General features: G+C 38.5%; 1 protein-coding gene across 3 annotated transcripts in view; it reads left to right on the top strand.

The window, feature by feature from the left end:
- The window catches only part of RAB27B (RAB27B, member RAS oncogene family), a 75,500-nt gene that overhangs the window by 27,981 nt on the left and 19,658 nt on the right, over positions 1–27,861 (top strand). Inside the window, exon 2 of one of the 3 annotated variants that reach the window (XM_072606001.1) lies at positions 22,894–22,943. The exons of the other annotated variants lie outside the window; for them this stretch is intronic. The gene's annotated coding sequence lies outside the window, so the exon portion shown is untranslated. The remainder of the gene's footprint in view (positions 1–22,893; positions 22,944–27,861) is intronic. 3 annotated transcript variants of the gene reach the window in all.

The following is a 27,861-nucleotide window of genomic DNA, read 5'->3' as shown; positions in this document are numbered from 1 at the left end:
ATAATTCATTTTACTATGATTTTTACTATGATTTTACTATGATAACTATTCAATTTTGTGCTTTTGAGAACAACTGATCCAATTGGGGACACAAGATGGATACACATTAAAGAATAAAAGTTATGGGAAATCCCCAGGAATATTTCTGTGATCTAGCTACATTTTGAATGATATAAATATCCTTAGAGATTTCCCATAACTTTTATTCCTTAATGTATGTCCAACTGGATTGTGTGGTTGTGCTTGAAAGTGCAATATCTTATATTTATGTCAGTTCATCTCTCTGGGGCCTCAGTTTACTCACCTGTAAAATTCAGTTGGACTAGGTAACCTGTAAAGTTCCTTCCAGTTCTATGATCCTATGATGGTTCATGACTAGAACAGTATTGAACAATAGTAGGAACTCAGAATATTCACTGATGGACTGTTTTTGTTTGCTATTAATGGACTCTTCATAGCCTGGAAGTATCAGCTTGGAGGCAGGTAACTTGTCCTTGATCCACACCAAATTCTAGAATGTTACCTTCCCTGGTGAAAGCAATCCCTAGTATTGAAAAGGAAAGAGTTAAGTGAACATGGGATTCTGAACAGATGTTTCTGCTTCTCAGGGGGAGGTCAGAGCTTTCTATGGAGAACAAATGGAGAAGGCAGAGAAAAGTAGGAATCCTTCTAGCTCACTTAATTATGGTCTTTATCAAAGCCTAGGTGTCATCATTTTGGTTTTCGGTTAAATAGCAAAATGAGCAGTATGGAAGATGTGACTGTCAAGGGCTTATGAGGTAAGAGTTGAAGAAACTGTGAGCTGGGCTTTGTTGGGAGAGAGTTGTGTCTTTTGTAATAACCAAAGCTCATTCATGCAATGTAATGGACCTTGCATGTCATGATTTAGTTCATAGGTCATTTGACTTTTCCACTCAAACTATGTCTACATTGTACATATTTGGTGATGTGTGACTTATGCAAAAAGAATTAAACTAGCTAGGAGCATATTGTTTCTGGATATTTTTAACCAAAGAATCCTCTCCTCTTTTCTCCATGTGTGAGTATAAAATTAGTGTTTTTTGGTAAATGGTCAGATACCCTGCTTAGCCTTTGAAATAGGAAGCGTGTCTCCTGCAGAGTGTCTAAGTGATATCTGAGGAGAGGATTTAGGGAAGGGAGAAGGAATTTAAGAGGTAAGGGTTTCTTTTTTGGCTCAGCTATTTATTTGGTGAACTTACATAGTTCCATATTGGCATTCTCTTATCTTGGAAAAACAAAGGTGTTCTATGCTCCAGGTAGTTTGACTGAAGTGGATCCATCAATCAATAAACACTTATTAAATGCTTATCATGTTCTAGGAACTGTGCTGGATGCCAGGGATATAAAGACAAAAATGAAAAAAAAAATACCAAGACCCTAACCTCAAAGAGTTTATATTCAAATGGGAAGGTGCAAAACTTATAGAGTGGCAAGGAAGGAGGTTTTACTCTAGGTCAGAAGTTCTTAACTTTTTTGGAGTGTCCTGGAACCCTTTGGCAGTCTGGTATAGTCTGTGGACCATTGCTTAGAATTAATGTTTCTAAGTACATGAAATAAAATACATAGGGTCACAAAATAAATCAGTTATGAAATATATTTATCAAACGGGCAGCTAGGTGGTACAATGGATAGCACACTGGTCCTGGAGTCAGGAAGACTCATCTTCATGACTTCAAATCCAGCCTCAGACACTTACTAGCTCTGGGGCACTGGACAAGACACTTAACCCTGTTTGCCACAGTTTCCCCATCTGTAAAATGAGCTGGAGAAGGAAATGGCAAACCTATCTTTGCAAAGAAAACCCTAGATGGGGTCATGAAGAGTCAGGCATGATTGAAAAACTATTAAACATACATAGTTATCAAAATATTTTAAAAAGAAGCTTCTGAACCCCATGTCTAAGCAGGCATAGGAATTGTAAGTAGAGCCATAGATAAATAAATAGATCAATAGATCATATCAAATAGATCATAGATCAATAAAGCATTTGTTAAGTGTTTACTCTGTATGACATTGTCAGTTTTAATTTAATTGTTGAGGGATGGGGGGGTGGGATGGGGGATGTCAGGGCAATTGAATTGCTCTGGATAGGCTAACCTGGTAGATGACTGGCTAGGATAAGAAGCATCATATGGGGCCACATAAATAGGAGGGAGGTGAGATAATAGCAAAAGAGTGAAGAACCTATAGCAGAATTACAAAAGCACAGAACGTTAGAATGCTCAATCTTGAAGAAACTTAAGACCTCTTCATCCAACATTCTCATTACAGTAAAGGAATATAAAGACCAAAAATGTGAAGCACCCAAAGTCACAGTTAGGCACGGCCAGTCTTATCGCAGCCTATGGAATATCTGGGATAGGAAATATATAGTGGATTGAGTGCTGAACTCAGAATCAGTTAAGACTTGAGTTCAAATCCTGCTTCAGACACTAAGTAGCTATGTGATTCTGGGCAGAATTTAAATGTAAATTCTGTCAGCCTTGCTTTCTTCATCTGCAAAATGGGGATGATAATAGCATCTAACTTCTAAGATGGTTGTGAGGATCATATGAGATAATCTATATATTTTGCAAACCTTAAAAAGATATGTAAAGGCTAGATATTATTATAGTTCCATGTATACCAGTACATGTTGACCACTACCTCTGATACTTATAGCCTGAGAGAGCTGCCTAAGCTAAGTGACTTGCCCAGGGTCACACAGCCAGTAATATTAGAGGCAAAAGTATGACATCACCATCTCTGTCATTCTGGTAGTTCAGGTTTACATCTTGACTCAGAATCCAGAATGGAATCTACTTCTCCATGGAAGGTAATACAGAATATAGATCATTTTTATTGACTGTGAAAGAAGCAAGTAAAACTGGGCTCAAGCTAATGACTTTGTGGGAGCATCTAATTTCCCTAAATGTGTCCTTGTTTGAGAATTCTTTCTCCTGGCTGTCCTTCACATTACCAGCATCCCATATGTTCCTTGTGAGATGTTGTTTCTTTAAACATACAAAAAGAGTGGGCTTTTCCTTCTTCTTCTGGATTTGAACATTCATGGGAGCCCTTCTCCTGTCTGTCCTCTTGTGATCTTGGACCTAGCTCTCGTCTGGGGTTGATGGCTTCCATTTGGTTTGCCTTTCAGCTGTCCCCTCCTGTTTCTCTGACTCTCATCCTTTTCCCTCTCCCCACCCCCTTCATTTCTATTGTTTTATAGCTCCTTTCTCTTGTGCAAGCCAGTGATTCATAGGGTCATCAATTTAGAGCTGAGAGAGACCTCAGGAGTCATCTGGTCCAAGTATGATGGTGTGAGACAGGCTCCGTTTGGACATTTCCTACCCTCGAGCTGCACCCTCCTCCTTCTTCCCCTCCCGCCCACTGCCCTATTGCTTTCTGCTTTGTGATTTTATAGTTGGCAGTCTAGTGATGATACATTCCACTCCATGTTAAGGAATGTGAGTTACTGTTCTCATTAAATGCCACAGGTAAAGGGCACACTGATGTGATACATATTTGTTATTAGTGCTGATGGGCAGAATCTGAAGACTCCAACATCTGTGGACCCAAATTACTTCCAACTGAAAGTTTCCCTCCCTGAGCATTGGCCAGTAGAGTTTGTCATAGAAGTCTTTGCAGGGGAGCCATGAGCATAATTGTGAGGCAGCCAAGGATTGTCTTTGTCTTGTCATCATTCTTCTTCATTAATCCAGTGTCCACACATAACTCAGAGCACCCCCAGGGACCACACATGACTCATCTTCACCTTCAAAATACCCCACCAACGAGGTCCCCTGCCTCTGGACAAGAGAGTCCATCCACATTCCATACAAGCTTTAACTATCAAGAAGTTTTCCTTGCTCTGAGTAGAACTCTGCCTCTTGACACCTTCTACTCGCTCCTCCTGGTTTCAACCCAGGGCCAAGCAAAACAACTCTACTTTTTGTTTTTATTTTTGTTGGTTTTTTGCTTTTACTTTTAAAAATATGTCATTCTTAAACTACAGTATTCTTAAAACTATCATTATTACTAAGGTAGTTTGAAATAAAGCTTGAGGCTGAGTTGTGTATGTTGGGATGCTCCTAAAAAAACAAACTTGGGGAGGAAAAGGTAAAAAGGAGCAATTATCTCACAAATATGGGATGTGAAAGGAAGAACGAACATAAAGGAAGTAGGTGGGGGTGGAGGGTTGGTAATTTGGCAACCCTCTCATCTGGGGTGAAGAGGAAATAATGTATGCACCTGGAGGAGGGTAGAAGTCTTCTGAGCTTACAGAAAGGTGAGAAAACTGGGGAACAGAGTGAGAGAGGGACATTTAGAAGGGTGTGTATATTAAGATATAGGAAGATGAGAGAGAAGATAAGGGAGGTACTTTTGGAGGGGTATGTGTATTGTCCTTTTCCACATACAGCTTTTTAAATAATTGAAGACACCATTAAGATATTATACCAATCTTAGTGGTCAAGGTGAACTGACTTTCCCAGCGTCACAGAGGTAGTTAGTGATAGATAAGTAACTAGAAACTGTGGTATTGTGCCCTGACTCATAGTGACATTCTTTTGGGTGTACTGTGTTCATTCTGAGTTTTCATATAGATGATTTTAGTATAAACACCATGTTTATTGCGAGACTGAAGCTTTGTATTATGAGTGCCAGGGACCTGAAAACAGACAAGCTGATGAAATCTGAACTTTGGCAACAAGTATAGACCTCTGGAATTCAGTGTGGTGTTCAATTTACAAAGGCTAAAACAAAAGCAATGGTTTAATTTTGCCCTTTGGTTAAGACATGCTACCAACTGGGCCTTATTTTTAAAGAATTTCTGATAGTTTAGAAATACTAACCTTAGTATTAAGTGCAGTAAGGTAGTTCCTTCTGTCTTCTTGGGATCCCGCAGTATTCACAGTGAAATATTGCATAAGATATATGATTTTGTTGCTGTGCAGTTGCCGCCTCTGTGGACAGATCACCTGCCCATGACATGGCTTGGCCCATCTCTGCATTGCACAGGCAATCTCCCATGCTTGTAATGTATTCCTTCCTCATCTCTGCCTCTTAAACGTGAATCTTGAAAGCGATGTTGCCTGATCCAAAGGAAGTCAGAAAGGCTGAAGGCAGGATGAGATGGCTTAGTTTTACAGAGCACCCACTCTCAGGTAATCCTGCATTGGATTGACTTCTCAGTTCTATAGCTAAGGGGCCCTGTTAGTGCTTCCCAAAGCCCCTGATAAATGACCTTAAGCAATACCAAGGAACTGATTAATAAAAGTATGTATGAAATAATATTACATATTTGTGTACATATGTGTGCATAAATACATACATATATGTATAACATGTATATATTATATAATAATAATAGTATAATGCATATATGTGTGTGTCTTATGGTAGCCATCCCTAGGGGAGGGGAGAGAGGGAAGAAAAAAAGGAAAAGACATAAAAAATGTAATGATAACTTTATTGTATATTTTAAAAGAATAGCAAGCTGTAAATTTGCAGTTTCATGTGCAATCATCTTTTTGATTATATTATGTAATGGAACTATTTGTTTTATTTCATAAATTAAAAATAAATAAATTCTTTTTAAAAAATATTAAATTTCTTTTAGGCTTCCCTCTTTACAAATCCATAGTCTTTAGCTTATTCTCACTTCCACATCTTTCAATTGCATTCAATTAGGAAAAGTCAAGGAAGAGGAGGTAGAGGTATTGTCAAATTTCACCAAGTTAAATAGTAGCCAGAGGTAGCACAACGGACAGAGCACTGAACCTGGAGTCAAATCCAGCCTCAAACATATACAAACTGGGTGCCCCTGGACAAGTCACCTGACCTCTGTTGCCTCAGTTGGCTCATCTGTAAAATGAGTATAATGTGTATACCTGCCAGGGTTTTTGTAGGCACAAAATAAGATATCATTTATAAAGTACTTTGCAAACTGTAAGGTGTTATGTAAATGTTAGCTATTGTGAAATATAAAACAGACCTTGTGAAGTAGGTGATAGAAATAGGCTCTGAGGCCTTTCTTTAGTAGCTTAATGGTTCAATCATTTTATCTTCTTTGGATCCACAATTTTAAACAATGATGTTTCAATCTATCAAAATTATCAAAGTACAGATATTGACACCTTGACTTGAATGTTCCTTCCTTGAGCCTTTCTTCATCATTCAAACCATGGAAGACCATGTTGATTTTAAGAATTGTTCCACGTATGATTGCCAAATAGGCCTTTGTATAAAACCAGCTTCAAAACAGTGCTGTTGGATGGGACTTTTCAGTTGAAGTAGGATGATAGGATTGGAAGGGATATCAGGGGACATCCAGCTCCCTCAATTTCTAGATCATCCAGTCAACAAGCATTTATTAAGGTCCTTATATTGTGCTAGGCACTTGCGATGTAGATGAAAAAATTGTAGTCCCTACCCTCAAGGAGTTTTTTTAACATTTTAGTGGAGGAAAGAACATATACACATACAGATATATTAAAAAAAAAAATAAGGGCAACTAGGTGCTGGATAAAGTGCTGGATCTGGAGTCAAGAAGACTCATCTTCCTAAGTTCAAATCTGGCCACAGACATTTCCTAGCTGTGTGACTCTGGGCAAGTGACTTAACCCTATTTGCTTCAGTTTCCTCATCTGTAAAATGAGCTGGAGAAAGAAATGGCAAGCCACTCCAGCGTCTCCACCAGAAAACCTCAAAAGGGGTCACAAAGAGTCAGAAATGACTGAAAACTACTGAATACGAAAATATAAAAAATAAATCCAAGGTGATTTTGTAGGGAGGCTCTGGGGAGATCAAAAAAAGGCTTTATGTAGGAGCTAGTGTTTGATCTGAACTTTGAAAGAATCTAAGAATTCTAGGAGGTGGCCAGGAGGGAAGAGTACCAGGAGAAAGTTAAAAGATGGGCTTCAGAAGTTGTTGCAGAGTTCTATCTCCACACAGGTTGATTCCTTAGATGATGACCGGGGGGACTGGGTTGGAAGCAGGGTCAGGGATCTGGCGTCATTGCTATTGCCAGGAATTCTTAGGCTTACCTTTTCAAATCTAGCAGATGGAGTTGGTAGCAAGAATGGAAGTTCTAGTCTTTAAAACACACAGTTTTTTCAATTAATAAAACTCAATTTACCCTCCTCACCCCCTCCTCTGGAAAAGACAGACCTCTTATAACAAATACAAATTGTCTAGCAAAACAAATTCCTGCATTGGCCGTGTCTAAAAATTATATCCCCTTCTCTGTCAGGAGTTGGGTAGTATACTTTCTCATCTCTCCTCAGTAACCATGATTGGTTGTTGTGCAGATCAGAATTTTTGTGGCTTGCAAAGTTTGTTTTTGCAGCTTTGTTGATGCTTTAACTGCTCCCCTAATTCTTCCTTCACTCTGTACCAGTTTATACAAGTCTTCCCAGTTTTCTCTGAAAACATCCCCTTCATCATTTCTTATGACACAATAGTATTCCATCATATAAATATTCTTTAATTTAGTCAGCCATTCCTCAATTTATAAGCACCCCCCCTTAGTTTCTAATTCTTTGGCAGACCCTTTTTGTATAAGGATGGCTCCGCTCAGTGAAGGCTTTGGGAGTCAGGATGAAAGCAGGGTTGGTGTTCAGAAGGGCACTGTGGTTCCCTGGCCTCTTGGACTCAGAGTCCTGGGCTGTCTCCATCATAGTCTGAGGGAAATGGTTGTTAAGATGGTGGCAGTGATGGTAGATTGACACATCCATAAAATATCACTTGCTAAGTATGACTCTATGAGGATTCCCTTCATATATGAATTGAATCAGATATACTCTACAGTTCCTTCCACCTTTCATATTCTGTGATTCTATGGGAATAGAGAGCATTTTAGAAATAGAATAAAATATGACCAAATTAAAATGAAAGAACAAAAAAGCAAAAGTGAGACAATTGCTTTGTAGTTTGTGAGATGAAAATAGTTAGAAAATAGCTTGATAAGGGAGAAGAAGATCCCAAGAACATAAAATTCATAATAAACCTTTTTGTTTGGGGTTATTTTTAAGTCAAATTGGAGGATATGGGTTTTTTTTTTTGTTTTTGTTTTTACATTTAGCATCTTCCAGAAAAGACCTTCTAAACTATGCTGAGGAGGCCTGAAGAAAAAGACTTAATAGAAGATGCTTGAAGATTCCAAGATGGAACTCATGATAGTAAATGCCCGGGTCTCTGAAACCTACTGAAAGCAAGACCCTGGGTGGCTGCATGGAGAGCATCTGGGCCCTCTCTCAATCTTTCCTTGAAGGAATGAGTTAGGGAACAGAAGGAAAGTAAAAATTCCAATGAAGGACGTACATCTTGTTTTTCAATTCAGCCAACATTTTCTGAATGCCTACCATATACAGATGCTTGCTGAGATAGGTTATTTTTAAAAGTATTCTTAAGCAACTTGGCACCCACTTGCTTTTCCTTCCTAAATATTTTATAAGCTGCTCAAGGTTCAGAGCTAGAGCTCCTGTTGCTTCACCTTTACTGACTGCACAGTAAATAGGTTTGACTAAAATGCCAGCTTTGTCCAAAGCAGCATTGGGGGAATGCCAGGCTCTTGGCCAATTTCTAGATCTCTGGTTTGAGGTGCCTGGTGCCACATTTCATGTTTCACCTAACTACCAAACTACCCTGCCAGGGCTCATCAGAAGGATGCAAAATCTTGTTTTCCTTAACTTTGTACTTTGGAAAGTCATTCTCTCCCCTCCCCATGCACTCATTCTGCTGATTTTTATTAATGGAGTAAGGTATGGGTTGACCCTAGTAGGATTAAGGAAAATACTTGAGTATCATTTCTTTTTTAATCTTTCTTCTAGTTTAGGTAGGGAAAGATTTACAAGTATGACAGAGAAACAAAGTCTTGAGTTATGGCAAAGGAAAAATCCAAAGGCACATGTTTAGTCTATGGTTGTGACTTATTCTAGAATATTCTACAACAATTCAAAGATCTTTCCTCCAGAGGTTCTAGTAGCGCAGAAGATAGAGGAATGAGCTTGGAGTCAGGAAGACCTGAGTTCAAATCTGGCTTCACATCACTTACTACCTATGTGACCCTAGGCAAATCACTTAACCAATCTGCCTCAGTTTTCTCAACTGCATATGAGTTTATGTGCATATGTTCATATATTATATGTGCATATATACAGTATATTACTTTAAAACATAGAAAGTGCTTTACTCATTATCTCAGTTAAATATGTGTAAACACATGTTAGGGATGTGCTCTAGCCAGCTCCCATTGGTGGTTAGTAAGAGTCAATTGTTAAATTTTCAATATGAGCATTTCTATCTTGGAAATAGGCAAAAACTAGAAATCAAGGCTTGAATTATTTAATTTTATTCATTGTCTAGGAAAGTGATGGAGAAAGTGCTAATCATGCAGATTAAACTTAAAAGTATATTTTGTGTTTTTGGAGAATAGGTTGTTAAACAGTTAGCAGAACACCCCCGATAAATTTATAGACAAAGAAATAAATGTGTGTATGTATATGCGTGTTTACACATGTGTATGTATAGCATGATAAAACTTACAAATATCAAGCCTATTGTCATCCCTCTTATCGAACAAAGGTTGGGACTGCTGAGTTCACAACTGAAGTCTTCCAGGTTCACCCACAATCTGCGTGTGCATCAGACTACAAATGTTTTAGGAAGTTACCAGTAAGAGAGACTGTTTAGCTAGAGATTATAATATTATTTATTTTTTCATAAGATCTTAGTAAGACTAACTGATTATGTATCGATAGATAGATAGATAGATAGATAGATAGATAGATAGATAGATAGATACTGATATGTAAAATGTAAGAGCTAGCCACATGATATCATTCTTCATGGCAGGTCTCATGTAGGAGGTGTTGCATTGATTTAATGTTTCTCTGTCCCTTTAAAGAAGGTTTTCCTGAGAAAAACCCATCCTATAAGGCAAATAGTAAAAGCATTTCATTTGGTCTAGACCTCTTATTTCATTTGTGTAGAGAACTCCCTGGGTGGAAACTCCCACTGCTGATATAAATTGGTAAGGTTTTGTGTCTCTCTCCATCTATATATCATCTATCTAAAATGACTTATTCTTATTTAGATCTTACATAAAAAGTTTATGTATTTATAGCCTCTGGACAGTCTCCCTCACTCTAACTTCCTAAAGCATTTGTAATTGATTGCACAGACAGATGCGGGTGAGCTTGGAAGACTTGAATTGTGGAACTCAGGAATCCCAGGCTTTGTTTAACAAGGGGAAGGAAAACAGGCTTGGGGGCTGTGACCATTTCCCATTTTGCCAACGAGGCCTGAATGATAACTGGTTGATGAACATTCCTTGGTTAGGGCAGTAATATTCTGAAATCATTCTGAATCTCTAAACCCTTTTCTGAAGGTGCGCCAAATGGCCTTTTGCATTGAGAAGCTGTCTGCTTGAGAACTGAATGTTCAGAAGAGGGTATATTCCGGCCTTAGACTCTGCCAAGCAAAACTGAAACTTCCTCATTTTTTATTTATTCCTTCATGTGATTGGATTTCATATCCATGGAATTTGATACTGCAAGCATTTAGTTATCACTGTAATCTCCTTCCCTGGTTTCCATTACAAATATATAGCCTTTATGAAAGGACCAGAAAACAGGATTGATTTTCAGCTGGAAGATTGCAGATTTTAGAGCATTACGAAGAACTTTCTGCAGTTAAGGTAGTTGGGGCATTGAAATGAAATGAGATATTAAAGGATGTATTCCCTGATGAATAAGATGGATATTAATCTGTCCAAAAGTATATTAGGAAAAGCCCCATCTAAAGATGAAGAAAATGACAACTTCTTGTAGCTCTGTTTCTTTGTCTGCAGGACATTAGCAAAGGTGGGTCCTCACCGAGATGGGTTAAAAAGTTTGCATTTTTCTTTTGCTATTTTGGTCATCCTTCTAGTAAACAGTACAAACTAGCAAGTCTTCTGATTCCAAGGCAAGTTTCCCTTTCTTCTACTCTACACAGGCCTTTATAAGAATGACTATTTCTGATGAATTCCCCAAATGGAATCATCTTCCTTTTCCACAAAGAATAGTTACTATGGAGATCAATAGAAAAGAGATTATTTTGTGTAAATATTCTTTTCATTTAAAAAAAAAGAGCAAAAGACGGGAAAAGGATAAATTTATGTTCCAGGAAGACTTGGTTTACATCCCAATATTTACTTTCTTCCTTTTGTTTTTGTGGATGTTTGAAGAGAAGCATCCCCGTTTGTTATTGTAATCAGACAGTGAATCAGCCAGCATTTGTCCTTGACTAAAGATTGCACATGAACAGTTAAATGCTCACGTAAGCTGTTTTCAACAAGTACACGCTCATTTATGGGCCTGTTGTGTCTCTACCTTTTTTTGCTGTGTGGCCGTTGTTGTGATTGATTATTTCAGTTCAATGTGTTGGACAAAGTACTGAGGATGGAAATGCAAAAATTAAAACATTCCCTGACCTCAAGGAGTTTACATTCTACTAAGAGGATACAATACACATAGTGGGAAGACCAATTGGGAGTCTTTGTAGTAGTCCATATGGCAGAAAGTGAAGGCTTCAACTCAGGTGTGTTAGCTAAGGTATTGGATTAGAAAGGAGGAGATAGTTGAGTAGTTAGAATTGGCAACATCTCCAAAGTGATTGGCCATAGAGTTTGAGAGAAAAGAAGTTGAAAATGACTTTGTGGTTGAGAATCAGGATGGCTGGAAGAATGGTGGTGTCATCTGTAGAAATAAAGAAGTATGAAAGGGCAGTTGAATGGGAAGAAGGAGTTCTATTTTGGACATTTTGAGTTTGAGATATCCATGGGATGATTGTTCAGTTGTGTCCAACTCTTCATGATCCTATTAGGGGTTTTCTTGTCAAAGATACTGGTTTGCCATTTCCTTCTCTGGATCATTTGACAGATGAGGAAACTGAGGCAAACAGAGTAAAATGACTTGCCCAGAGTCACACAGTTAGCAAGTATCTGAGGCCAGATTTGAAGTCAGGAAAATGAGTCTTCCTGACCCCAGGTCTGGTGCTCTATCCATTGTACCACCTAGGCAAAGGGACAATTATTCAGTTCTAATACAGGGTCTGGTGGGACTAAATGGCATCTGAGCTAAAGGCAATCTGGGGACAGAGTATCAGCAACTGGGAGACTTAAAAGAAGTTTCACTTAGGCAATGGCACTTGAGCTAAATCTTAAAGAAAGCTAGAGACTCAAGAGGAACATAATACGCACTTAGACATCAGTAGATTTTCTCTGAGAGTTTCATCTTTTCTTTAACATTATCTTCCAGAACCAGCACCTCAAAGTGACACAGGACTGTGGAATGGGAGCCATGACCTACCTTTCCCATCTTTCTCTCTGTCCCACCGAGGCCCTTCAATCCTATTGTCAAAATTCCTCTTACCAGCATTCGGAGGAAGCCACTGTGTGGTGTGTGGCCATCAGTCCTGTTCTGATTAAATCTGAAAAGACTCCATCCTGTTCTGAACAGCAGGGAGAGGTTGTTTCAGCTGTCAGTGGTTCTTTGCTAATGATGACTTTTGCCCACCAGAAACATCTGGGGGTGAGGGAGGGCAGGAGGGCTTTAAAAAAATGTATAAATCTTTTAGAGTAGAAAATGTTAGTAGAGTTTGAGACATGATCAATTGACTAGACTACTGCCAAGGAGGAAACAATGGACTCATTAAGCCAATAATTAGTCATAGCTGAGATAGTGGTATGTGTAACCAGTGCTTCAGCAGTAGGTGAGGTGGCTTTCAATCACCTAGTTTTGCCGTAGGTAAACGTGAAAATGCATTTCAAACGTTACATTTGCTCCATGAGTTTGATAGAGCATCATTGTTCCTGGAAACTTAGCTGCTCACCCAGGGAATGTCATTAAATAGGCTGGAGACCAGAACTGGGCCCATAGTTTTAATGGCATGAGGGGCTCTTGAGTAAGGAAACCGCGTCTGCCAATGCCCTGGTGCCTTCTCTAACACTTAGAGTCTTAGGAAATCTGGAGTGTCCTACTCAAAGACAAATAGGGCCACTAAACATACATGAGGATCCCCATAGGCCACGTAGTGACCTAGAAAACCACAATTATTGCAATTAATAATTGACCTTATCCATGTTTTATTGTATTTTTATTTATTTTTTTAGTTATTTCCCAATTACATTTTAATCTGGTTGGACTGAACTTGACCACCGTAAGGCAGATAAGCAGCATGTTTGCTCCCTCTGACCTAGAGCACTGAGAAGCTAAGTGACTCACCCAGGGTTACACAGCCAGTTTATGTCAAAGGGAGGACTTGAACCCAGATTTTTTCAGTTCCAAGGCCAGCTCTCTACCACTAAACCACATTACCTCTCTAACAAATAACCTTTGTTAAATTGTTAGATATATCATATTTTATTCTGTAATTCCCCAGTTGAAAAATCTTCCAGGGTCATATTTCTGCCCTTTCAGCTACTCCCCCATATTTCCCAATATACTCTCACCTCTATGGATTCTCGCAGGTCACTTTCAGCTTGTGATATGCTTTTTCCTAATCTCCACCTACTGGAGTGTTGGTTTTCCCTCGGTGGCACCTCCTCTATGAAGGTTGCCCTAATCAGCTGAATCTGAGCTCTCCTGCCTCAAAAACCCGGAGAGAGCTTTTGGTTTCAGACTCTCCTTTGACCTCATCACATTTTACCTTGCACATATCACATAGGGACCACAGACAAGAACTGGGCCATTTTCTCATGTTTGGATTCCTAGTGCCAAGCACTCTGGTGCATAGTAGGAACTTTTACAAAGTATTGGTGGACTTGAAATCAAACTCCTTGGCTTCCCTTGCAAAGTCTTTCACATTCTGCCCTCACCCTACCTGTCCAGCCTCAGCTCCTACAGTGCCCAAGTCTCCTTATGATCCCTGAAGTTTGCCATGATCATTCACCTTTGGGTCTGGATTAATCTTGTTCTGCTTGCCTGGAATGAATCCTCCTCTTTCCTACTCCCATTTACTCTTCCTCATCCTTCAAGATCCAGCTCAACCTTTGTTCATCTCTCTGAAATCTTCTCTGAATGAATTAATTCCTGAGTGAATTCCTGTCCCATTTTTAGTAAGCCTTAGATTTTTTTCTTGGTGGAGATCTTGGATCCAGAGCTTAAGGGGATCTCAGGTGCCATCTATTTGAACCTCTTTAATTTTTCAGATGAAGAAATTGAGTCCTAAGGTATTTGACTTGTGCAAGGTCACGCAGGTCAGAGGTGGGATTTGAACCTAGAGCCTCTTCTTGTCTCTATTTTATCACACTAGCCCTATTCATCTGTCCTTATATGTTTTTGCTATTGTTTCATATTCATGTTCTTATCTTCCCAATTATGACTCCTCCTAATAACTCATATTCAAACGGCACTTTAAGTTTTGCATAGTGCTATCCTCAATCCTTTGAGGTAATTAGAAAGTATTATTATCCCTTGTTTATAGATAAGGAAATAGGCACTGAGTGTTTAAGTGACTCGTCCATGGTGATACAACTAGTAGACATCTAAGGCAGGTTTCTAACCCAAGTGTCTGTCTGTGCCAAGTCCAGCACTCTTTTTACCATGCCACATTCTCTCCCCAGAAAATAAGACGTCTGAGGATAGAAACCATGTCTCACACGCTTTCTGGATCCCACATTGCTAGTACCTAACATAATGCTGGGCTACATAGCAGGTACTCCATATCTTTGTTTAATAAATTAATGCCCTTAATCTCCTTCCTCTTCCTTATTCTGTGATAAAAAGGTATATGCTAGTAAATATTTAACAGGTGTCTCTCCAAAAAAAATGCACACAGGACATGTCCTTTTAAATTTAATCTGCATCATTAACATTTTCTCCATCCCTTTTTAATATCTAGACAATCAGGAGAACCATCAATGATGCCCTGATTTGAAGTATTTGTCTCATTTCTGAGGCATAAATGCTCACATGGAAAATTTAGCGATTGGTTCTCTCAGACTGGCCCCAGCACACCCCTAGCAGTTCGCATCCTGACCATTTCTCACAGATAAAATGAAGGGATCCTCAGTTATATAGGGTTGGTTGGTCAGTGAAAGCTAAGCACTGAGTAAAGAGACGTCATTCTACTCCGAACAGGGATGAGAGATGGTGTGGCCATTTGGCCTTGGTTTTGCTGACCTGATCTATTATCTCTATTGTAGGTGTAAGACACAGAGGCATTTTAGAGAATAGCTCATGTCCTTTACTTCATTTACTTCTAGTGAGGCATTGCTAGTAACTTGGAGAATTTTTATTTCTTGTCCTAGAATTAGGAAAGAAAAAATTATCTTAGGCAGACAAGAAATGCTAAATATAAAAAGGCTGGTTATTGTTCTTCATTTTAGGGTTTGTTTGTTTTTAATGATGCAGGGGAAAAAGGAACATCAAAGAAAGAGTAAAAACACTGGACAATTATAATGGATGTTGGAAAAAGGCAGCAATGCTTATTTCTTAATTGACTTTTACTTTCTCTGCCAAGGAGAATTATCTTTGTACTGGCAAGAAAAGCAATAGCTAATAAGGATTTGAAGCCCAACAGGAAATAATAAAAGTGAACATGGTTGATTTTTATACTTTCAAGTCACTAGACCTGGAAAAAATTAGATGCTAAGGTATTAAGAGAACTTGGGAATGTGACTGCAGGGCCACTGTCAGTGCTCTTTGAAAAGCAGTGAAGAATGGGAGAGAGGCCCCCAAACTGGAGAAGGGCACTTCTGGTCCCATTTTTTTTAAAATAGAAGTTTGCAAATGGTTGACCAACAAGCTGACTTTTACCTCTAGAAATTCTAGGATATTTCACTGAAGAGAAGGTTAGTGAATACCCAGAGAAGGAATCAGTGATCACAAAGGGCCAGCATGACCTCATCAGGAACATTTCTTTTAATAAGAATGATGATGATGATCTGTTCAATCGTTTTCAGTTGTATCTGACTCTTCACAGCCAATTTGGGGTTTTCTTGGCAAAGATACTGGAGTGGTTTGCCGTTTCCTTCTCCAGCTCATTCTATAGATGAGGAAAGTCAGGCAAACAGGGTGAAGTGATTTGCCCAGAGTCACATAGCTTAGTAAGTGTCTGAGGCCAGATCTGAGCTCAGGGAGATGAGTCTTCCTGACTCCAGGCCTGGCATTCTACCACTGCACCATCTTAGCTGCCCCATATATAGTGATAGCTTTTATTTAGCATTTTAAGGTTTGCAAGGCACTTTACAAGTTTCTCATTTGATCCTCACAACTGTCCTAGGAGGAAGGTACTATTATCTTCATTATTCTTCATTCATTATTCAGTTGAGGAAACAGGTGGACAGTAGTTAGGTAACTTGCCCAGGATTATATAGCTAGTAAGTATCTGTCAGAGGCAGGATTTAAATTCAGGTTTTCCTGACTCGAGGTCCAGCACTCTACGCACTGCTCCACCTAGCTACCTTTGATAGTTACTAGAATGGTACATCAGGGAAAATGCAGCAGATGTAGTTTGCCATGATTTCAACAAAACATCTGACTTGGTTTCCTTCTGGATAAAAGAGAGGTGGGGGCTAACAGGGGTTATGATTAAGTAGATTCATAGCTAGTCAAATGGCTAGAACCAATGTCAACTTGGCAAGTGTCTCAGGTAAATGTCCCATAGATCTGGATTCTGTGTTGACTTCTCCATCAGTGAACAAAGCAATTAATTTAAGAAGAAAAAACATTTATTAAGTGCCTCATATATGCCAAGCACTATGCTACGCATTGGAAATATAGATGCAAGAGCAAAGACTATCCATGCCCTCAGAAATTTACATTTTCATGGGGGAAATAACACACAAACTTCCCTGTTTTGGGAAGTTACAGAGATCATCAGATCATGGAAGCATAATGTTAAAATTCGATGGGCCCTTATATGCCATCTCATTTCACAAATAAGAAAAATAAAGCCCATAGAAGTTAAATGACTTGCTAAGGGTCACACAATTAGTAAGGGCCAGAGGCAGGATTTGAACCCAGGTTCCTTTTACTCCAGATCTAGTACTCTATAATGCTATGCTGCTTCCCAAGGAAGGAGAGTGCAGCCTCAGAGTATCTATTGATACAGACCATCCAAGAACAGTGGAAAGGTTGATTTGATCACAGTTCATGATTCCACATCTGAGGGATGGTGCCTTAGAAGGGAGGATGAAAGCATAATCATGAGACTGTAGGGCCTTTGTGGGATAGGAAATTGTGGGAGAGTAGGGATAGAAATAAAGCAAGGCTAGGGCTTTCCTGAATAGCCATCATAGAGAGGCAGCAGGAGATGGCCATAGAGTACTTGGAGAAAGGTACAGATGGCATGCCTACCAAATTTGCCGCATGACACAGCGCTGTAAGGGATAGCTGTGTTGGGTCAAACAATGAACATGTTATCAAGTACACCAAATCTAATAATATGAAATTCTACAGAGATAATTTTGTTGTTCAGTTGTTTCAGTTGTGTCCAACTCTTTGTGACCCCATTTAGGGTTTTCTTGGTAAACATATTGGGGTGGTTTGCCATTTCCTTCTCCAGGTCATTTTACAGATGAGGAAACTGAGGCAAATAGGGTTAAGTGACTTGCCCAGGGTCACACAGATAAGTATCTGAGGCTAGATTTGAACTCAGGAAGATGAGCCTTCCTGATTCCAGGCCCAGCATTCTATCTTCTAGACTACCTAGATGCCCTACAAAGATAATGAGAAAATCCCATATTTGGATTCCAAAACTCTACTTCGTACTGGTAATTTGATTGATATAGTTTATCCGAAGAATATCCAACATTTTTAGAAGACCCCAAGCTCAACATGTGTCACAAAGAAAATAATTCAGTCTAAGGCAGCATTAAGAGAAGAAAAGACAAGTAAGTAGCCCTCCTATACTTTGGGCACCACAGCTGAGGAAAGACAAATGTAAGCTGAAGAGTGCCCAGTAGTGGGTCGTGCCAGATGATGATTATTTGAAGAAACGATGCATGGTTAACCTGGGGTGGCCGGGGCGGCGAGGGGGGGGGGGGGGCGGAAGGGGAGGGTACTTGAATTACCACGATGACTACCATCCAGCATTTGAAGGAATTACATGTAGGATATAGATTAGATATATCCTCAGCCCCAGAGGACAGAATGAGGAACAATGGATTAAAGTTGTGGAGAGATAGTTTTTGAATTTAAATGTGAAAAAAACCAACATCTCAACTATTAGGGATATTCACAAATGGAATTGGATGCCTTGGAAGGGAATGGGTTTTTTTCCCATTTTTTTTTTCAGAGGAAGACTAGATGGCAACTTGTAGGGGGCTGTTTTAGAGGGAATTGGGGGCTGAATGGGGTTGAGCTCTCTGGTCCCTTTCAAACCTGAGATTCTGTGAACCTGTTTAACAGATAATAGGCCCTTAACACAAGTCATGCACAAAACATCATTGTTTTAAGAATCTAGTACAGGAATTTTGGGGGAGAAAAATAGACTAAATGAGGTAGAAACTTATGAGCTAGACAAATTCCTTCTCTAGTCTAGACAGAAATCTTTATCTCTTCCTTCAGCATTTACTGAGCTAATCATGCCATGCTATTCAATGTTTAATTCATATAAATGACCAGCTAGCTTGTCTTTCTAAAAAATGAATGCAAAATCTTTTTTCCATTTGTTGTTCTTGGAATTATATTGTCCTTAAGGTTACCAAGAATTAATTTTACATAGGAAGATTTTAAAATAATTACAGTGCCCTGCTTATTCTCATCTCTGTGTGGTTATGGATTATCTATTCTGTCTTCCTAACATATCAGAGAGCCAAGAAGACATTGGGGGCAGGGAATTGTATTATTTTCATTTCATAAATAAGGAAACAGAATAGATTATTATTTTCATTTCATAAATAAGAAAACATGAATAGATTTTCCCAAATTAACAGCCATATGAGAACCCAACTCAAATTCCCAGCCTCCTAAGCCAATATTTGGTAACTATTTAATCTTTTTGGTAAAACATGTTATTTTAAAAAAATGTTAAACTTTAAGTGATAAACTTTATATAAATATAGAATAAGTTTAGTTTATTTTTATGGTCTTTTTTAGACTAAATCTCACATCTTATTTTCTTCCTCTCTCTACGTATTCCCCTACCCCATCCTGGGGAGAGAGGAACATACAGAAAAGAGATCAGAGGAAGGATTATTTATGCGGTATCCTTATTGACCAATTTGAGTCCACAGGTTCCCCACAACTGAATTAGATACAATGGCCTTTGGGATCCTGTTAAGGTGTAGGTAGACCTACAATTCTATGATCTTTCTATCTCTTTTATCTTCTTAACTCTAAATCTACTTTTCGTCCTTATCATAGTGACTTTCAGCCCCTTAAACCATTCTGTTTACTTTCCATGCCAGGCTTCAACCTCCTCTCCCCCACTTCCTCCATGGTTTACCATTCCAGTGGCACTAGCCATTGGGACCTCACCTATTTAATCTCATCTCCAGATGACCTCCACCATCCAATTTGTCCACTTCAGTTATAGAGCTGTTGAGCATAGCTAGAAAAAAGTATTTATACTGAGCTGATTTCATCCACTACAGATTTGTGGCTCACAGTCTCAGCTGGGCTCACCTGATTGCTTGACGAGTCTTGTATTGTTCCTGTTCAGTTATTTCCATTATGTCCAACTCTTTGTGACCCCATCTGGGGCTTCATGGCAGAGATACTGGAGTGTCTCGTCATTTCCTTCTCCAGTTCATTTTTATAGATGAGAAACTGAGGCAAGCAGGGTTAAGTGACTTATCTAGGGTTACACAGCTAGTAAGTCTTTGAGGCTAGATCTGAACTCAGGGGGATGCGTATTCCTTGCTTTTAGGCCTGGCACTCTATCCATTGCACGATCTATTTTTCCCTAGGAGTCTTTTACTTCACCCTTATTGAGTCTTTGCCTCATTCCCAACAGAATCTGCTATAAACTATTTTTTTTTCTCCTTCTCCCTCTCCTCTCACCATCAGCCCCACCCAACCACATTTATAATTGACCTGGACTCCTTCTGCACTGAAAAGATTGAAGCCATCTGGTGGGAGCCTTTTAATCCACTTCCACCCCTGGACTCCATTCCTTAGACCTCTGTACCATTGCTTCCTTTCTCTTTCCATTGAGTGAAGGGGAAATCCCATTATCTTGTATCTTCTCTAAGACCTTTTTCCATCCGTCTTGTTTACTTTCCATCTCTCCACTCTAATCAATCTTCCACATAACTTTTAAAAACAACACTAGTCTGCATCTTGTCTTGGGTGGAGGACAGGGAGGGGAAGGTGAGCTGAAGAGGGGAATCCAGCTGTTTCTGCATCCTGACTTCTTGGCTTATAGCATCAGTAACAACTGCTCACTTTTCAGCTTTCTATGAAGCTTTGAGAGTTTAATTCATATTCATTTCCATTAGCAGCTAAACATTTCAGGTAGGGAGCATTTTTGGAAAATCATTCAATTAAGGTGACACAAACAGGACTTGTTTTTTACTCCCTACATAACTGATAAGTAGCTATAAAGCATTTGGTAGCTATACAGTATATGTTAGCAAACATTTTTTTAAAGCCAAAGTATGTGTAACAGAAATTCATAGTTCTACAATGAGATTCTTTTGTTTTTCTTTGAATGTTGAAGTTTTTGTCTTTGTTTAATTCATAATAGAAAAATAAAATTTAAGATAAAAATTCAATTACCTTTCTTCTATAAAAAAGGGAATGTAATAAATTTGCGTTAGCTGGCATTATACTTTCTTTTTCATCATATTCAGTCAACATATATTTCTTAAGCCCTTACTATATACAAGTCATTTTATTTGGTAATGAGAGTTATAGAAATATAACTAAGATGTAGTCTTTGCCTTCAAGAAGCTTACAATTAAATATGGAAGATAAATAATGTACACCATAATACATACAAAACGAAGATGTACTTAAAGGAGAGGTTCAAAGCTCTCTGAGAAATGGGAAAGAAGATTCCACCAATGGCAAGGGTGAATCATGGAAAGCTTCATGGATAAAGTGCCATCTGATCTGGGTATCAAAAAAGGCAAAGGATACACATTTTTCACACAGTAAAGACATAAGATGGTTTGGTTCTTGCCTGTAGCAAATGTGTCTTAGTGTAAAAAACACAGGATTGATTTAGAATCAAGGGACATCAATTCAAGTTGTCTCTACCATTTAATAGTTGTGTAACATTACTTTATCTGTTTGGACCTGTTTCCTCATTTGTAAAATGCTGATAAAACTACCTACCTTAGTATTATGGTGAGCATAACATGAGAGCATATGTAAAGTATTTTATAAACCATGAAGCATTATAAATGTGATACAGAATTCCACATTCTATAAATGAGTTACTGTTATTGATAATTGATTTGAAATGTACTCCATTGAGGTATTTTCACTTTTTGCCTCTATGGACACATGATTTTTAGGGGCCAGGTTAAGTTTTAGTTGTCATGTCTTTCTTCAATGTTTCCACTTGAGGCATCTGCCAATATTGTACTGGACTCAGCAATGTGGCACGTTGATGCTCCTCCAAATCCTGTTGTGTTTTAATGATCTGATAGTACGAAACACATTAAAATAGTTCATCTGACTGTGCTTAAAATAGATTAGAAAAAGCTTTCTGGAGAGCTGGAGGAGGGAGAGCAGCTTAAGATGCCTAGAATGAAGAGACATTTTCAGTTGTTCATGATTTGACTTCTCAGCACAGTCAGTAAGCTACAGGTTTCTCAGCAGGCTTGTTCTCAAGCAAATTGACTTTTCACCAACTCAGCCTTAATGATAGCGTGGCGCACAGCTGTACCCCACATACAGGAGAGGGGGTCCAGCAGTCTCTGTGAATGGGGTTGAATGAAAGGAATGGCAAAAGGGATTATGGGAATACCATAGAGGAGGAAAAAATCCATAAAAGAAATAGATTTGGGGGAGATATACTAAAGAAATGGGAGCAAGGGTAGATGGCTATTTCCAGGGAAGGGGGAAAGAGAAAGAATGGAATGCTGGCAAAAAAAACAAAAACAAAAACAAAAACACTTTTTTAAACACCTGTGTCTGGGAAGCATCTGGCAGAAAAGGGTTGTTGATTAAATTTGAAATTTAAAAATAAGTCCAGTCAGATGCCATAAAGTTTAGTCAGAGTCCAGAAGGTGCTATTACCCTTTCGCCTCCAAAAAATTATGTTAGAAAAAAATATTACATTTTATTGTCATGAAAGGGTCATTTCAGAGGATATATAGGCATACCCTATACAAAGTATTCACTGCTAATTTTATTTCATAGTGCCATTATTAATGTGTTATAATAAAACCACGGCCGATTAAATCACAAGTCCAGATATCCTCCTCCAATGCCATAAAATTGTAAAGCCCTAAAATAATATTGTTTATCCAATCACCAATTTACTTTTATGGAACTAACTCCTGCATGTAGCGTTACTTCACCTAACGTTTATACCTTGACCCGATTACAGATGTTGGATGGGTTATACCAGGTTTCTCAACATGGGGCCCTAAAGAGGTCTGTGAATGAATTTCATGGAATCTGTGAATTTAAATGAGAGAAATTACACCTTTATGTCAATATGGTTGGTTTCCTTTGTAATCCTACATATTGTATTCATTGGGAAACATTATTCCTAGAAGATGTTCATAGGTTCACCGTACTGCCAGTAGGAGTGCAGGATGCAAAAAAAATGTTCAGTATCCTTGGGCTATACTGTGATAACTCAGGGTGATCTTCCCCTTCAATTCTAATGCCAGTAGGCTGAATTGTAAATCTCAGTCCTTTCTAAATACCAGTACCCTCCTCCTAATCCTTGGATCTGTAAGGCACCTTAGTAATCAACTTGTCCGATCCTTTCATTTTAAAGATGGAGAAGTGAAATCCAGAGATGTCAGGAGAACCAGCCAGCTAGCGGAGGTTAGTGGATAAAGCCACATTTCCTATATACTCTTCACATACCAGCTTCCATCGTTACTAATCCAGTTCTCTGTCACACTTGAGGAGAGAAAAAGCAATGCCATGAATTTCTATTTCTTTTTAAAACAGATTTGTTGGAGTGGATGCATTGACCACTACCAGTTTAAGTAAATGTGGTTCGATTAAGTTGACTTGAACTTATTTTTCAGCTCCATCTTGACTTTAACAGTGAATTATTTCCCAACATCATTTAGATCAGTTAAGTAGTAGTATTAACTACTTCTAAGTAGTATTAACTTGAAATCCAAATAATTTATTATGATTTCAGTGCAATCCAGTACAGTAGGGTACGATGAACAGAGAACAAAAACCATCTCACTTGGATTTTTTTTAGAACAAGTGATTCTGTGCTATTCATATGTGGCCGCTGATCCAGGGCTTCTCTCATTCATCATTTAAAACCAAACCTTGGGGATGTTAATGAAGTTATGTGAAGTGATGTTTCATGGTTGATTATATGTATGATACCCCCTGGCTCTAACTCAAAGAAATAACTATTGGGAGAGATCTCAGGACTTCTATCATACCTGTTATAGTACAATTCAAGGCAACCAAATCAAGATAAATTGTGAAATCCAAATATGTTGCCACTTTCATATTAGAAAGATTGATTTAATTCATTAAGACTGTGTCTACACTGTCCCCACTGATCAAACTCATTCATTTTACAATGTAGGTCACATCAGTTGATGTTCTAAATAATACAATCTTGAAATATAAATATATAGTAATCCCTGGACAGCCCATTACCTAAAGAACATTTGGAAATTTTGTGGAGTGGAAAGCCAATATGAGATAACAGTGTGATATAGCAATGGGATTTGGGGCATTATTAAGAGAAGCAGAGTACAGGACTAGAGAGGTGCCAGTCCTTCCCTGCCAGGGGCAGGGTACTGTGCTCATTTCAGTGTGTCACAATTTAGGGAGGATATTGATCAATGGAAAGGCAAAAAGCATGATAAAAGGCCTTAAGATCCAGAAACCAGAGCTAGGAGCAGTGGTAGAAGTTACACAGAAGCAGATTTAGTTTGACAAAAAAGAAAACTGTTTCGCATTTTGAGCTCTCCAAAAGTGGAACAGGCTGTCTGACTCACATAGTCCATCACTTCTTCCAAAGTGTCTGCAGGGATGGGCTTGAGACCACTTTTCATATATGTTATAGAGGGGCTCTGTGTGGTTTGGTCTGCACCAGATGGGCCCTAAAGTCCCCTTTAACTCCAAGATTCTACAATTATGAAATTTTATATTCATGAAGCATTTAACTTTCAAGTCTTTGAAATATTTCACTTAAATTCAGTTCTATAAATTTTATTGCATCTTATTTAAGCTTATTTGTATGTATTTAGAATAATAAGTGCCAATCACAGTTACGTCCATTAGACGACTAGGTAGAATGCTAGACCTTGAATCAGGAAGGCCTGAGTTCAAATGCAGGCTGAGATATTTACTAGCTGTGTGATCCTGGACACGTCACTTAAAGCCTTTTCGCCTCAGTTCCCTCATCTTTAAAATAAGCTGAAGAAGGAAATGGCAAACCACTTCACTATCTTTGCCAAAGAAAAGCCTAAATGGGATCACAAAGAGTCAGACACAACTTAAACAACTGAACAGCAGAATTAACTGATCTCTATGGACCTTAGAACATCTCCAAAAATTCAGTGAATAAATAAGAATTCCGAGAATAAGCACTGCTGAAATTCAGTTACCTCTCCCTCCTGTCCTCCCACCTTTTGCTCCTGGTCCCAGAAGGGCCAAGCATGTGACACTCTCCTTCCTCTGTCAAAAGGAGCCAGGACTTCTTGTGGTAGAGCTTGTGACACACTGATAACGACCAAGTATCAGGCACATTTCCTGCAATGTGACATTGCCCTGGCTCTTCTCTCTTTGTGTGTCAGTACAACAAAAGAGTGACAAGATCATCCGTTGTTGTACAAGAATAACTGGTGCTGGGAACTCCCTGGCCCTTTCCTCCTTCCAGACCTGAGGCTGCAGGGTATTTTGTCTTGTGTATGGCAGATGAAACCTTGTGAAGCCATTTTAGAGGTCAGAATCATTGATCTCTACGTCCCTCCTGGAGACTTGCCCAGGGTCACAGAGCTGAGGCATGTCAGAGGCAAGACTTACATACAAGTCATACTGAATCGGACGCCAGCTTCCTACGTGCCATCACATTGTCTCAAAGTCCAGGCTTAGAAGTTTATACTTCTATATCTTGGGCCCATCAAACCAGTGTGGATTTATGACAAAAGGACAATCCTTCTGGAATGTGTTTTAAGAAAAATGAATTTTGAATAGAATGCTAAAGGGAAATTCTAACCTAGGCTAAATACCAGCATCTTACATACATACATATATATATGTATATATATGTGTGTGTGTATATATGTATATGTATATATATCTTATGTACATACACACAAATATGTGTATACATGTATATGAACATACATGTAACTCTATGAATAAAGGGATAAAGACATATTTGTGGTTTCACTGATATAAGGAATTCTTAGATGAGGAAACTCCTTCTACCAATGCATGTGGGTACCTTCTTGAGTCGCTTAGAACACTGAGAAGTCAAATTATATGCTCAGAGTTACCCAGTCATTAAGTAGTGAAGGCAGAATTTGAACTCAAGTCTTTGTGGCTCCAAGGTCAAGTCTGTAGCCTCTTACACCCAGATTACATATAAATTAATGAATGAATAAATAAATGAATGTATATGTATGTATATATACATCCACACATAAATACATATATAATATAAATATATATTATAATATATAATTGTATATAAATATAATATACACATGCATAAATATTTATTTACATATAGACATGCATATACCCCATACATTTATGTACATGTATATTAATAGTTACAAAATTATACTGTATATTATATCATAATTATATTATATAATTGTATTATGCTACATTACATATAATACATACATATAATGTTATGTATATGTACATTATAATATATGCCTCTATTTATGGACATATATAAATATACGTATGTGTATACGTTGTTGTCATTCAGTGGCTCTAGTTATATCTGAGTCCATGACCCCATCTGGGGTTTTCTTAGCAAAGATACTAGAGCAGTTTGCTGTTTCCTTCTCTAGCTCATTTTACAGATGAGGAAGCTGAAGCAAACGGGGTTAAGTGACTTGGCCAAGCTCACACAGCTAGAAACTTTCTGAGACCAGATTTGAACTTAGGTTTTTGTGACTCCAGGCCTAGCACTTTATCCACTAAATCATCTATTTATGGTATTGTATATTATGTATTATATATACATACTCAGAAATGCTAAATGAATGAAAAGTTAACCGAAAAGTTTCCCCAATGCCAAAAGTGAAATATAGAACACCCTTAATCAGAGAGAACAAAATCTGTCCAGGTATATCTCAAGATCCTTGTTTTCCCAGAATTGGCTATTCTGATAAACACCCCAGTTTGGTTTTTATCATTCATTTACCCAGTGTTTGGATGTTTTTATGCCTGAGACAGGGTGAGAGCCAGCCTCCTTCACCTGGCATTCAAGGCCCTCTACAATTCTGTCCCTAACCTTTCTTTTCAGCTTTCTATCTCACTTCATTTGAACCCTCTGTTCTAAGAGTCATCTGTCCCCCAAAAGTACCTTACATTTCACTAGGGCTGTGTGTTTGTCCGTGCTATCTTCTCTGTTTGACACGACCTCCTTCTCCCCTTTCTTTCTGCACATACTTTATGACTCAGTTGAAATCCCTTGACTTTTTCTCACACAACTACAAGGAGCTGTAGTGCCTACCTTACAAGGTAATTGTGAGAATCAAATGAGAGAAAACTTAGCATGTACCTGGCACATAGTAGGTACTACATAAACGCTTATTCCTACACATACTCACACACACACATTTGGCAGTTTATCAGGTACCATCTCATCATATCTGAAATTATCTTCTATTGATATTTATTTTTTCACCTATACTCATCATTTTCCTCTAATTGGATTGTAATGTGGGCTCTTTGAGTGTAAGACCTCAGGCTCGTATTTATATTGCTTTCAGGGCTTTACTCACAGTTTATAGCTTGGGCAAGAAATAACCTTTCTAGTTGCTGGAATAGCAATGAACAGGGACAGCCAGAAGCAAAATTATAAATAGCACAAGTTAGTGTACAGGGTCCCCAGCCTTCCCTTTAATCACCCTTTGCCATTTCTTCCGTAGGCATCTCCCTGTTTCTTCCCTCCTACCTTCTCCACACATTCACGTTTCCAGTTGCTTTCATGTCCTTTCTTTCTTCATAAGAGTTGGAAGTGATTTTAGAGGCCTAATTTCCCACTTACAATTGAGGCAACTGAGGCCTAGAGAGGTAAGTGACTTGCCCAATGTCACCAATGTAGTAATTTTCAAAGTTGTATTTTTAATCTCAGCACCTTTCTCTGACTCCAAGTCCAAAACTCCTTCAGCTATACCAGTTTTCCTGATGATTAAAACCAGGAAAGTATCTGATCTCAATAATTTATACTTCAGTGTAAATAAACTTAAGTTCATCTGTTTCCTTTCACATGGGAGGGTTACATTTTAATGCCTTTTCACTTCTTGTGAAAGGTTTGGGTTTTTTTTTCCAAGGAATTTTGGCCATGCCTGGAAACACTGGGTCCCTTGCTAAGCACCTTTAAATTATATGATATCGACATTCCTTTCGTATGACTGACCCTGCGCATGGCCATCAACCATTGCATCTATCAATACAACATTCTAGTAAAGCATAGAGGACGTCTCCAGCAAGAGTTAACAATGGGTTATGTTTTTATTTTAACTAGTAACTGCTTCTCAACCTATCTTGGGGGTTCAAACTCAACTCA

Source organism: Notamacropus eugenii, chromosome 4, assembly GCF_028372415.1.
Source record: "Notamacropus eugenii isolate mMacEug1 chromosome 4, mMacEug1.pri_v2, whole genome shotgun sequence".
NCBI classification, from domain to species: Eukaryota; Metazoa; Chordata; class Mammalia; order Diprotodontia; family Macropodidae; genus Notamacropus; species Notamacropus eugenii.
The sequence above is the reverse complement of the archived record's forward strand: the minus strand, read 5'-3'. Positions and strand labels throughout refer to the sequence as shown.